Raw genomic sequence first — 10144 nt, 5'->3', positions numbered from 1 at the left:
TAATAATTATACTTTATTTTTATATAATATATTTAAGGTTTATTAATTATCCTTTCTTTTATAACTAAATATTAAAGGTATAAAGCTTTTATAATATTAAGCTTAATTAAAGTTTACTCATTTATAAAATAAGCCTTATAAAGATTAAAAAGGGTTAAAAATAAATAATAAAGGCTATTTATATATTTTCTTTTATACTTTATCTTTTAAAGTATTTAAATATATAAGGTAATAATATCCTTAATTATTAATATATTAATATTTCTTTAAGTTATCTTATATTAAGTATATTTTATTGCCTTTATTTTAATCGCTTTAAAAAGTATAAAACTAATATTAAACTATTTTTATATAATATTATAAAATATATTTAAAGCCTTAATAATTAAAGTATTAATAAATTATTAATTATTTATAAAAAAAGGAGTAATTAAAGATTTAAAATTAATATTTAAGCTTATTAATATATAATTTATTTATATTAATAAGTTTTACTATTAGTAAACGAAAAAAAGTATAGGGGTAAAGATATTTTACTTTTATTTTATTTTAATTAATCCCGCGCTATATAGCCCGCTATACTTAAATACTAATATCCTGCCCTATAATATCGTAGCTACCTTAAGGTCGTACTTATAGGTTAAAAACTTAATAACTTTAACGTCTATAAGAAAGAGGGATAAAGGCAGAGGAAGATAAAGATAAAAGGGAAATAGGGATATATAGAGACAAAAGGGGTAATAGTAATAGAGAGATAAAATAGGTAGTTAAGGTAGTAAAGTAATTGAATTCCTTAATCTTCTATCTCGTCTAGACTAGGAGGCAACGGTCCTATATATAATAAAATAGACTCGGCCTTCGGTCTAATTATCTATCCTTCGGTCTAATACTATTTTTCAGCTTCGCGTTATAGCTGAATATAGCTAAATTTAGCGTAGCTATAGCTAAATTCAGCGTGGCTATAGCTATTCTTTATTATTACCTTATTAAGCCCTTAATAATATATATATAATTAAAGGGTCCTATTCTTTTTTAATATAAAAAGGATTAATATACTTATAAGGCTCTTTAAGGGCTAGATTTATCTTACTTATAAGTTTTCCTATAAATACTATTATAATTCTTATAACTTAATTTATAATAAAGGATAAAGTAGCTTATAAAGTAATATTATAGTTAATAAAAAGTAAATAATATAGTCTATTACTTTATACTTTAATAAGATACCTACTTAATTAATATCGAAGATTATTAGTCTATAACTATATATATAATATAACTATATAATATAACTATATAATATAACTATATAATATAACTATATAAATTACCCGTCGGGTATTTAATATATATCCGACGGATAAATTATAAAATAGACTAGGTGATAATAGGTATAGTCTGAATTACTATATAGAGACTAGCCCGACCTATAAAACTAGTCTCTAGCTATAACGCCATGCTGAATATAGCTATAAGTCTAGACTAAAGACTAAAGCCACGCTAAATTCAGCTATAACGCCAAGCTGAAAAATAGTATTAGACCGACGGATAGATAATCAGACCGAAGGCCGAGTCTATTTTATTATATATAGGACCGTTACCTCCTAGTCTAGACGAGATAAAAGATTAAGCAATTCAATACCTTTATTATCTCTTCTACCTATTTTATCTCTCTATTATTATTACCCCTTCTATCTCTTATATCCCTATTTCCTTATTATCTCTACCTTCTTCTGCCTTTATCCCTCTTTCTTATAAAGATATCTTAAAGGTAATAAAGTTTTAAAGGGTAAGTTAATTATTCCTCCCCTTTAAAACGCTTATATATCCCCTTCCCTTAGTAATTTTAATATAGGGTTATTATCTTTAATAATAATATATACCTATACTTTATTACGATACTTTTAAGTAAATTTCCTTAACTCTATAACCTTTATCTTTCTTTATTAATACTTAAATTATTATTACTTATTTATTAAAGTAAGGTAGATTTAATACTTTATAAAGGTAGGTATACTTAATAATATAAGATATCCCCCTTACTTTAAGTCTTAATTAATAGTAATATAATAGTAAATAGTACTTTTAATTTAGCATTTATTATTTATTAAGGTAAAGGGTACCTGTTATACTTTATATTAAGGAATACTTAATCCCTTTATTACTATAAGGTATAATAAGGTATTATCGCCCCTTTTAAATTAATATTAATATATAAATTAAATATTAATTAAATCTACTTTAAAGTAAATATTTATGTTAGTATTTATTTTTATAGCTCTTTATAATTATATTATAATAAATATAATTAGGTATTTAATCGCTTTTTTAAGGTAATATATTATTAAGGTATATGTATTTATCTTAATTACCTATAGTTTCCCTATAGCTTAAAGTACTCTCGATCTTTATAAAGCTTTAAGTATACTTATAATAAGTAGTCCTTATTTTTATAGTTAAAATAATATAATTTCCTTTTCTTTTATATTAGCTATATTAAAGTTATTATTAGTCTCGTTAATAAAGTTAAAGGCTAGTTAACTTTTTATAATATAGCGCTATTAAATAAGCATTAAAACTTAAATATATAGCTAAAGTTATTATAAGATAAATCCTTTTACTTTACTTTTTAGTCTATTAAGCCCTATATTTACTATACGATCTATATAACCTCTTTATATATTTTATTTTTTAATTAATATCTTAAGGTTAATCTATCTTTAAAGTTCTAAGCGTAATCTCTTAAAGAAAGTAAAGGCCCTATTTAATTTATTAGCGTATTTAAAGTATTTTTTATTATTAAATTAAGGTAAAAACTAAAATTAACTAGCGATTATTAATCCCTTTAAATAGCCTTTTACTTTTAGGCTATTAAAATAGCTTTATAGTTTCTTAAATCGTAAAGTAAAGTATAGGTTTAATCCTTAAATAGAAATTAAATTACTTTTAACTTTACTTTATAATTTAAGGCTTAATTATTAAAGTAATAATCTTATTTTACCTAGTCTTCTTAATATATATAATTTAGGGTAAAGATAATCTTTTTTTATCCTCTTAATATTTCTTTAATACTCTTTAAAAAGCCCGCTAAATATCTTATAATTAGTCTCATTATTACTATAGGTTTATTAAATACCTTAACTTTAAAAAGTTTATAATCTTTACCTTTACGTTATTACCTAATAAGTTAGGACTATTATAGCGGTATTATAATAACGTTACGCTATGTTTTTTACTTCCCTTAAGGACCTTTATAATTCCTTCTTTTTTATATAACGCTTATAACTTTTTAAGTTATTTAATATACCTTTATCGCTTAAGCCTACTTTTTTACTAAAAGCTTATAACTTATTAATATAGTATTAAATACTTCTATAGTATTTCCTATAAGCTATTCCTCTTATTAAGTCGTACTTTATATTATACTAGCGGCTCTTTAGCTCTTTATAGATACTATTACTATCGCTTAAGTAGCTAAAAAGGAAGCTTTAGGACTTATAGTAGCTATACTTAATTATATATATAGCTAGGTAAGGGCATAAAGGATCTTAGAGCTAAAGGGGATATATTTTTAATAAGTCGTTAACTATAAGATTAAAGCTTAGAGATCTAAGCTTTAGTAACGCTTAAAAAACCGGGCTTTAATAGCCCTCTATATAGGGATATTATATATATTAGCCTTCTGACTTTAATACCTTATTATAGTAATAATAATTTAAAGGAATTAAATTAATCTAAGATATATAACGTCTTTTAAGTCTTATATTAAGTTATAAAGATTAAAGTTTTTAAGAAATATAATTTATAATTAAATAAATAACTTAAATAACTTTAATAATAAAGAGGCTTATACTATAGTAATATAAATTATAAAAGAAAAAGAATAAACTAAATAGACTATAAAGTTAAAGGTTAAATTAAACTTAACTTTTATATTATATTAATTTAAGGTAATAATATATTATAATATATTTAGGATTACTTAATACTAAATAATTACTTTATAATAATATTTTAATTTAATAATAATCTTATATTTTAATTAATATAAATAAAAGAGTTAATTTAAAACTTATAGAGGTTCTTTATTAGTCTATATAATATAACTATATAATATTCCTATATATAATATATAGTAGGTTTTATATAACTATATAATATAACTATATAATATAACTATATAATATAACTATATAATATAACTATATAATATAACTATATAATATAACTATATAATATAACTATTACTATAAATAAAATACCCGTCGGGTATTTAATAAATATCCGACGGATATTTATATAAGAGACTAGGCGATAATAGGTATAGTCCTAATTACTATATAGAGACTAGACCCGACTAGCCTTATTAAGGTTCTAGCTATAACGCCACGCTGAATTTAGCTATAGGTCTAGACTTAGGACTAAAGCCACGCTGAATTCAGCTATTTTCAGCTATAACGCCAGGCTGAAAAATAGTATTAGACCGACGGATAGATAATCAGACCGAAGGCCGAGTCTATTTTATTATATATAGGGCTGTTGCCTCCCAGTCTAGATGAGATAGAAGATCAAGCAATTCAATACCTTTACTATCTCAATTACCTATTTTATCTCTCTATTACTATTACCCCTTTTGTCTCTATATATCTCTATTTCCTTATTATCTCTACCTTCTTCTGCCTTTATCCCTCTTTCTTATAGATAGTTACTAAATTTAGTATTTATATATTCGGTACCGTTATCAGTAGCTAATAGCTTTATTTTTCTATTATAGTTATTATTTTCAACTAGTTGCTTATATTTATAAAAAGCAGTAAAGGCTTCACTTTTAGCCTTTAATAGCTTTATATATAGATATCTATTAGTCTATATATATAATATAACTATATATATAATATAACTATATATATAATATAACTATATATATAATATAACTATATATATAATATAACTATATATATAATATAACTATATATATAATATAACTATATATATAATAACTATATATATTATAACTATATATATAATATAACTATATATATAATATAACTATATATATAATATAACTATATATATAATATAACTATATATATAATATAACTATATATATAATATAACTATATATATAATATAACTATATATATAATATAACTATATATATAATAACTATATATATTATAGTGCCTGGATAAATATTTATCTAGTTTAAATACCTAGATAAACATTTATCTAATTAATAATTATATTTTATACCTGGGTAAATATTTATCCTATATATATATTATAGCCGGATAAATATTTATCTAGAATTTTATAATAGCGGATAGTCTATTATACCGACGGCTAGTCTATTATACCGACTAAAAGTCTATTTAGCTACTATAAGCTATATAATAGGTCTTTAGTCTAATCTAAAGTCCGTTAGTCCTAGCTACGCTAAATTTAGCTATATTTAGCTCTAACGCTAAGCTAAAAAATAGTATTAGACCGACGGATAGATAATCAGACCGAAGGCCGAGTCTATTTTATTATATATAGGGCTATTGCCTCCTAGTCTAGATAAGATAGAAGATTAAGTAATTTAATACCTTTACTATCTTAATTACCTATTTTATCTCTCTATTATTATTACCCCTTTTGTCTCTATATATCTCTATTTCCTTATTATCTTTACCTTCCTCTACCTTTATCCCTCTTTCTTATAGGTTATAAGCCCGGGTTAGCTATAGCTATAGGAAATAGGTCTCTTTAATCCCTTCTATCCTATATATTATATACCCTTTTATACTTATACCTTCCTATTACGGCAATTACCTTCCTATATAGGAAAGATATCTTCTATCTTAACTGAAAAGATAACCTTTCCTAAGCTTAAAGGGTCTACTAACTATACCCTTTAGGCTCTTCGAGCCGAAGCTATACTTATAAGGGAAGGTCTTTAGACTACGATTTCCCCTTCTAATAGCGCTAGCCCGATTAAGCTAGACGAATTAGAAGATAAGGCATTAGCTACTATAAAGCTAATGCTCGAAGACGGACTACTAGTCTAAATTCAGTATAAAAAGACTGCTAATATAGCTTAGCTAGCCTTAAAGGAGCTATATAGCCCTAAAGGCTTTGCTAGCGAATTTCTTACTATAAAGGAGTTCTTCGATCTAACCTTAATGAAATATAACTCTATAGAAGAGTTTTTAAATAAGGTTAAAGAGCTAACCGACCAATTAGAGGCTAAAAAGCTAGAATTGCCTAAAACGGTAATAATAGCTTAGGTTTTAAATAATCTGACGGAAGACTACGAAGGGATTATATCGAATATTACCTAAAGTCTCCGCAATAACCCATAGGCCTATACGCTCGAGACCTTATTCGCTAGCCTTCTCGACGAATTAAAAAGGCTATATACGAAAGATAATAGCTATACTAATAGCTATACCTTCCTAACTAAGAAGGGGCCCCCTTATAAGGGCCGGGCTAAGGCTAAAAATAGCTTTAAAGCCCAAAAAGGGAAATATTATACCTATTATAAGCTATCTAGCTATAAAGCTAGGGACTACTATAAGAAAGAGGGATAAAGGCAGAAGAAGGTAGAGATAATAAGGAAATAGGGATATAAGAGATAAAAGGGGTAATAATAATAGAGAGATAAAATAGGTAGAAGAGATAATAAAGGTATTGAATTGCTTAATCTTCTATCTCGTCTAGACTGGGAGGTAACGGTCCTATATATAATAAAATAGACTCGGCCTTCGGTCTGATTATCTATCCGTCGGTCTAATACTATTTTTCAGCTTGGCGTTATAGCTGAATTCAGCGTGGCTTTAGTCTTAAGTCTAGACCTATAGCTGAATTTAGCGTAGCTTTAGTCTTTAGTCTAGACCTATAGCTATATTTAGCGTAGCGTTATAGCTAGAGACTAGTTTTATAGGTCGGGCTAGTCTCTATATAGTAATTTAGACTATACCTATTATTACCTAGTCTCTTTTATAATTTATCTATTAGATATATATTAAATACCTAATAGGTATTTTTAGTTATATTATATAGTTATATTATATAGTTATAGACTAATAAATAAGTATTTTAAGCTAATATAAGAGCTACTTAAAAAATAAAGTATATTAAAGTATATAAATATTTTATAAAATAGATTAATAAAAAATATTAAAAAGAAATATTAATATTAACTTTACCCCCCTTAAAAAAGGGGGGCTACCTTATAGGATATAATTACTCCTCCTTTACCTTTTCTTTATCCTTTTCTTTATCTTTCTCTTTATTTTCCTCTTTAATAATAATAATAGTAATAATAATAGCGGCGATAAAAGGAGCCTTAATAAAAGTAGCGATAATATATTTAAGGTTTATTAATTATCTTTTTTTATAATTAAATATTAAAAATATAAAGCTTTTATAATATTAAGCTTAATTAAAGTTTATTTATTTATAAAATAAGCTTTATAGAGATTAAAAAGATTTAAGGGTAAGTAATAAAGGCTATTTATTTTTTTTCTTTTCTATTTTATTTCTTAAAGTATTTATAGTTATTAAAGTAATAATATTCTTTATAATTAATATATTAATATTTCTTTAAATTATCTTTTATTAAATATACTTTATTATTTTTATTTTACTAGCGTGAAAATATAAAATTAATATAAAGCTACCTTTATATAATATTATAAAATATATTTAAAGCCTTAATAATTAAAATATTAATAAAATATTAAATTTTTTATAAAAAAGAAATAATTAACGATTTAAGATTAATATTTAAGTTTATTAATATATAATTTATTTATATTAATTATTAACTTTATAAATATTAACATAATTAATATCTTTTTATTTTTAATATATTATAAAATAATAACTTAATAAATATATATTATTAAGTTTTATTTTTAAAATATATAAAAAATATTAAAGTTAATTATTATTATTTTAATTAAAAGGGCTTTAATTATATTAATTTAAAAAAAGTTTAATATAAATTTATTTATTAAAGAAAACTTAAAAAGCTTAAATTAATCCTTTATTTTAAATATATTAAATAATTAAAAAAGAATAATAAATAATATATTAATCTTTTATTTTACTTTAAAGTATATTAAAAAAGATTATATATTAATATTTTATATTTAAATATATAATAATATTATTATAAAGATTATACCTTTAATATATTTAAATAATCTACTTTAATACTATTTAAATATTAATAATTATTAATAATACTATATAATATACTTTAATATTAAGAGAAATACTTTTAAGTTTATATTAATTTAAGTCTTTTATATAAAATCTTTTATCTTTATTTCGGGTTTTAATTTAACCTTAATTTAACTATTTTTTTTAAAGATTAAAGGTAAATAAATATTTAAAATATATTAAAGTATATTTAATAAAGCTTAATAAATAATTATTAAGATATAATTATAATAATATAAATAGATCTTACTTTTAAAGTATTTTATTTATATAATAAATATAAATTATATTAATAATATAAATAAAATATAATTTTAAAAAAGTATTTTTTAAATATTTAAATAATATATTATTAAATTAAAAGGAATACTTTTTATATATACTTTATTAATAAAATATATTTTATAACTTTATAAAAGCTTATTTAAATATAAATTTAGTATTTTTATTTAAATATATATAAAGTATATTAGCTATTAAGCTTATTTACTTTAATATAATATCTTAAATATCTTAATATTAAAATATTTATATAATAATAAATAAAAGTTAGCTTATTATTTTTTATTTTTTTTAAAGCTTAAAGAATTTTAATTTATATTCTTTATAATATATAAAATTATATTTAATTTTTATACCTTTTAGATATATTAGCTTATATAATAGCTATTTATTTTAATTTTTAAGTATTAGATATTTCCTTTTTTTAATTTAATATTTTAATTTAATTTAAAATAAATAAAAAATAATACTTTAATATTAAAGGGATAATAATAAATACTTTTATATTATTTATTAATTACTTTATAATATTATATAATTATAACTTAATATTATTTTATATATTTATCCCCTCCCCTTTATTAAAATAATATAATAAAAATAAAAATAAAATATTTATTTAATTAAATATTAATAATATATTACTTTTTATATTTAATAAATAGCCTTTAAAATTATTTAATTTAAAATAATAAATATAATAACTTATTTTATTTATAATATATTTATTATTTAAAAAAATCTTATAATATTTAAGATTTTTAAGACTTTAAAGACTCTAAATATACTTATAAGTTAAGTATTATAAAGAAATATATCTTTTCTTTTTTTTCTTTATTAAACCTTTTTTATTTAACTTTATAATAATAAAGTATTTAAATATTTATACTTTAATATATATATATATATAAGGCTTTTACTTTACTTTAATTTTATCTTTAAAATTAAAGATTATAATAATATTAAACTATTATAAAGTTTATTAATTATTAAATATTAATAAAGAATAACTTTAATAATAATAAATAAATATTTAAAAAGATTATATTATTTACTTTTATAATATTATTAATATAATAATTATTTATTAAATATTAAACTTATTTATTTATATATATAGACTTATAAATAACTTATTTATATAACTAATAAATATAAAATATAATAGAAATAAAATATCCTTAATTATATATTTTATAGCTTAATAATAAAAGTATAATTATTTAATATTATATTCTTTTTTTAACTTTTATCTTTATAATTATAATATAATAAATATATATTATAGTTTTTTAAATATAATAAATATTAATTAATATAATTAATAGCTTTTTTTATTATTAATATTATTATATTTTTAAAAAGTAAAAAATTATTTAATAATTATTATTATATTATTTTAAGTAATATATATTTTAATTAAATTATTTTTAATAATATTATTATAAAGGGCTAAATTAAAATAACTTTAATATTTAATATAATATATATAAAGGTAATTAAACTTTTTAAGCTTTAACTATAATTATTAATAATATATAATTAATTTAAAAATAAAAGAGATATATTAAATTTAATATTATTATAATAATAAATATAATAATATAATAATATTAATTATTATTATTATAATATATAAAATATAATAATT

The sequence above is a fragment of the Purpureocillium takamizusanense genome, chromosome 9 (genome assembly GCF_022605165.1).
Source record: "Purpureocillium takamizusanense chromosome 9, complete sequence".
NCBI classification, from domain to species: Eukaryota; Fungi; Ascomycota; class Sordariomycetes; order Hypocreales; family Ophiocordycipitaceae; genus Purpureocillium; species Purpureocillium takamizusanense.
This window is presented reverse-complemented; position numbering follows the sequence as displayed.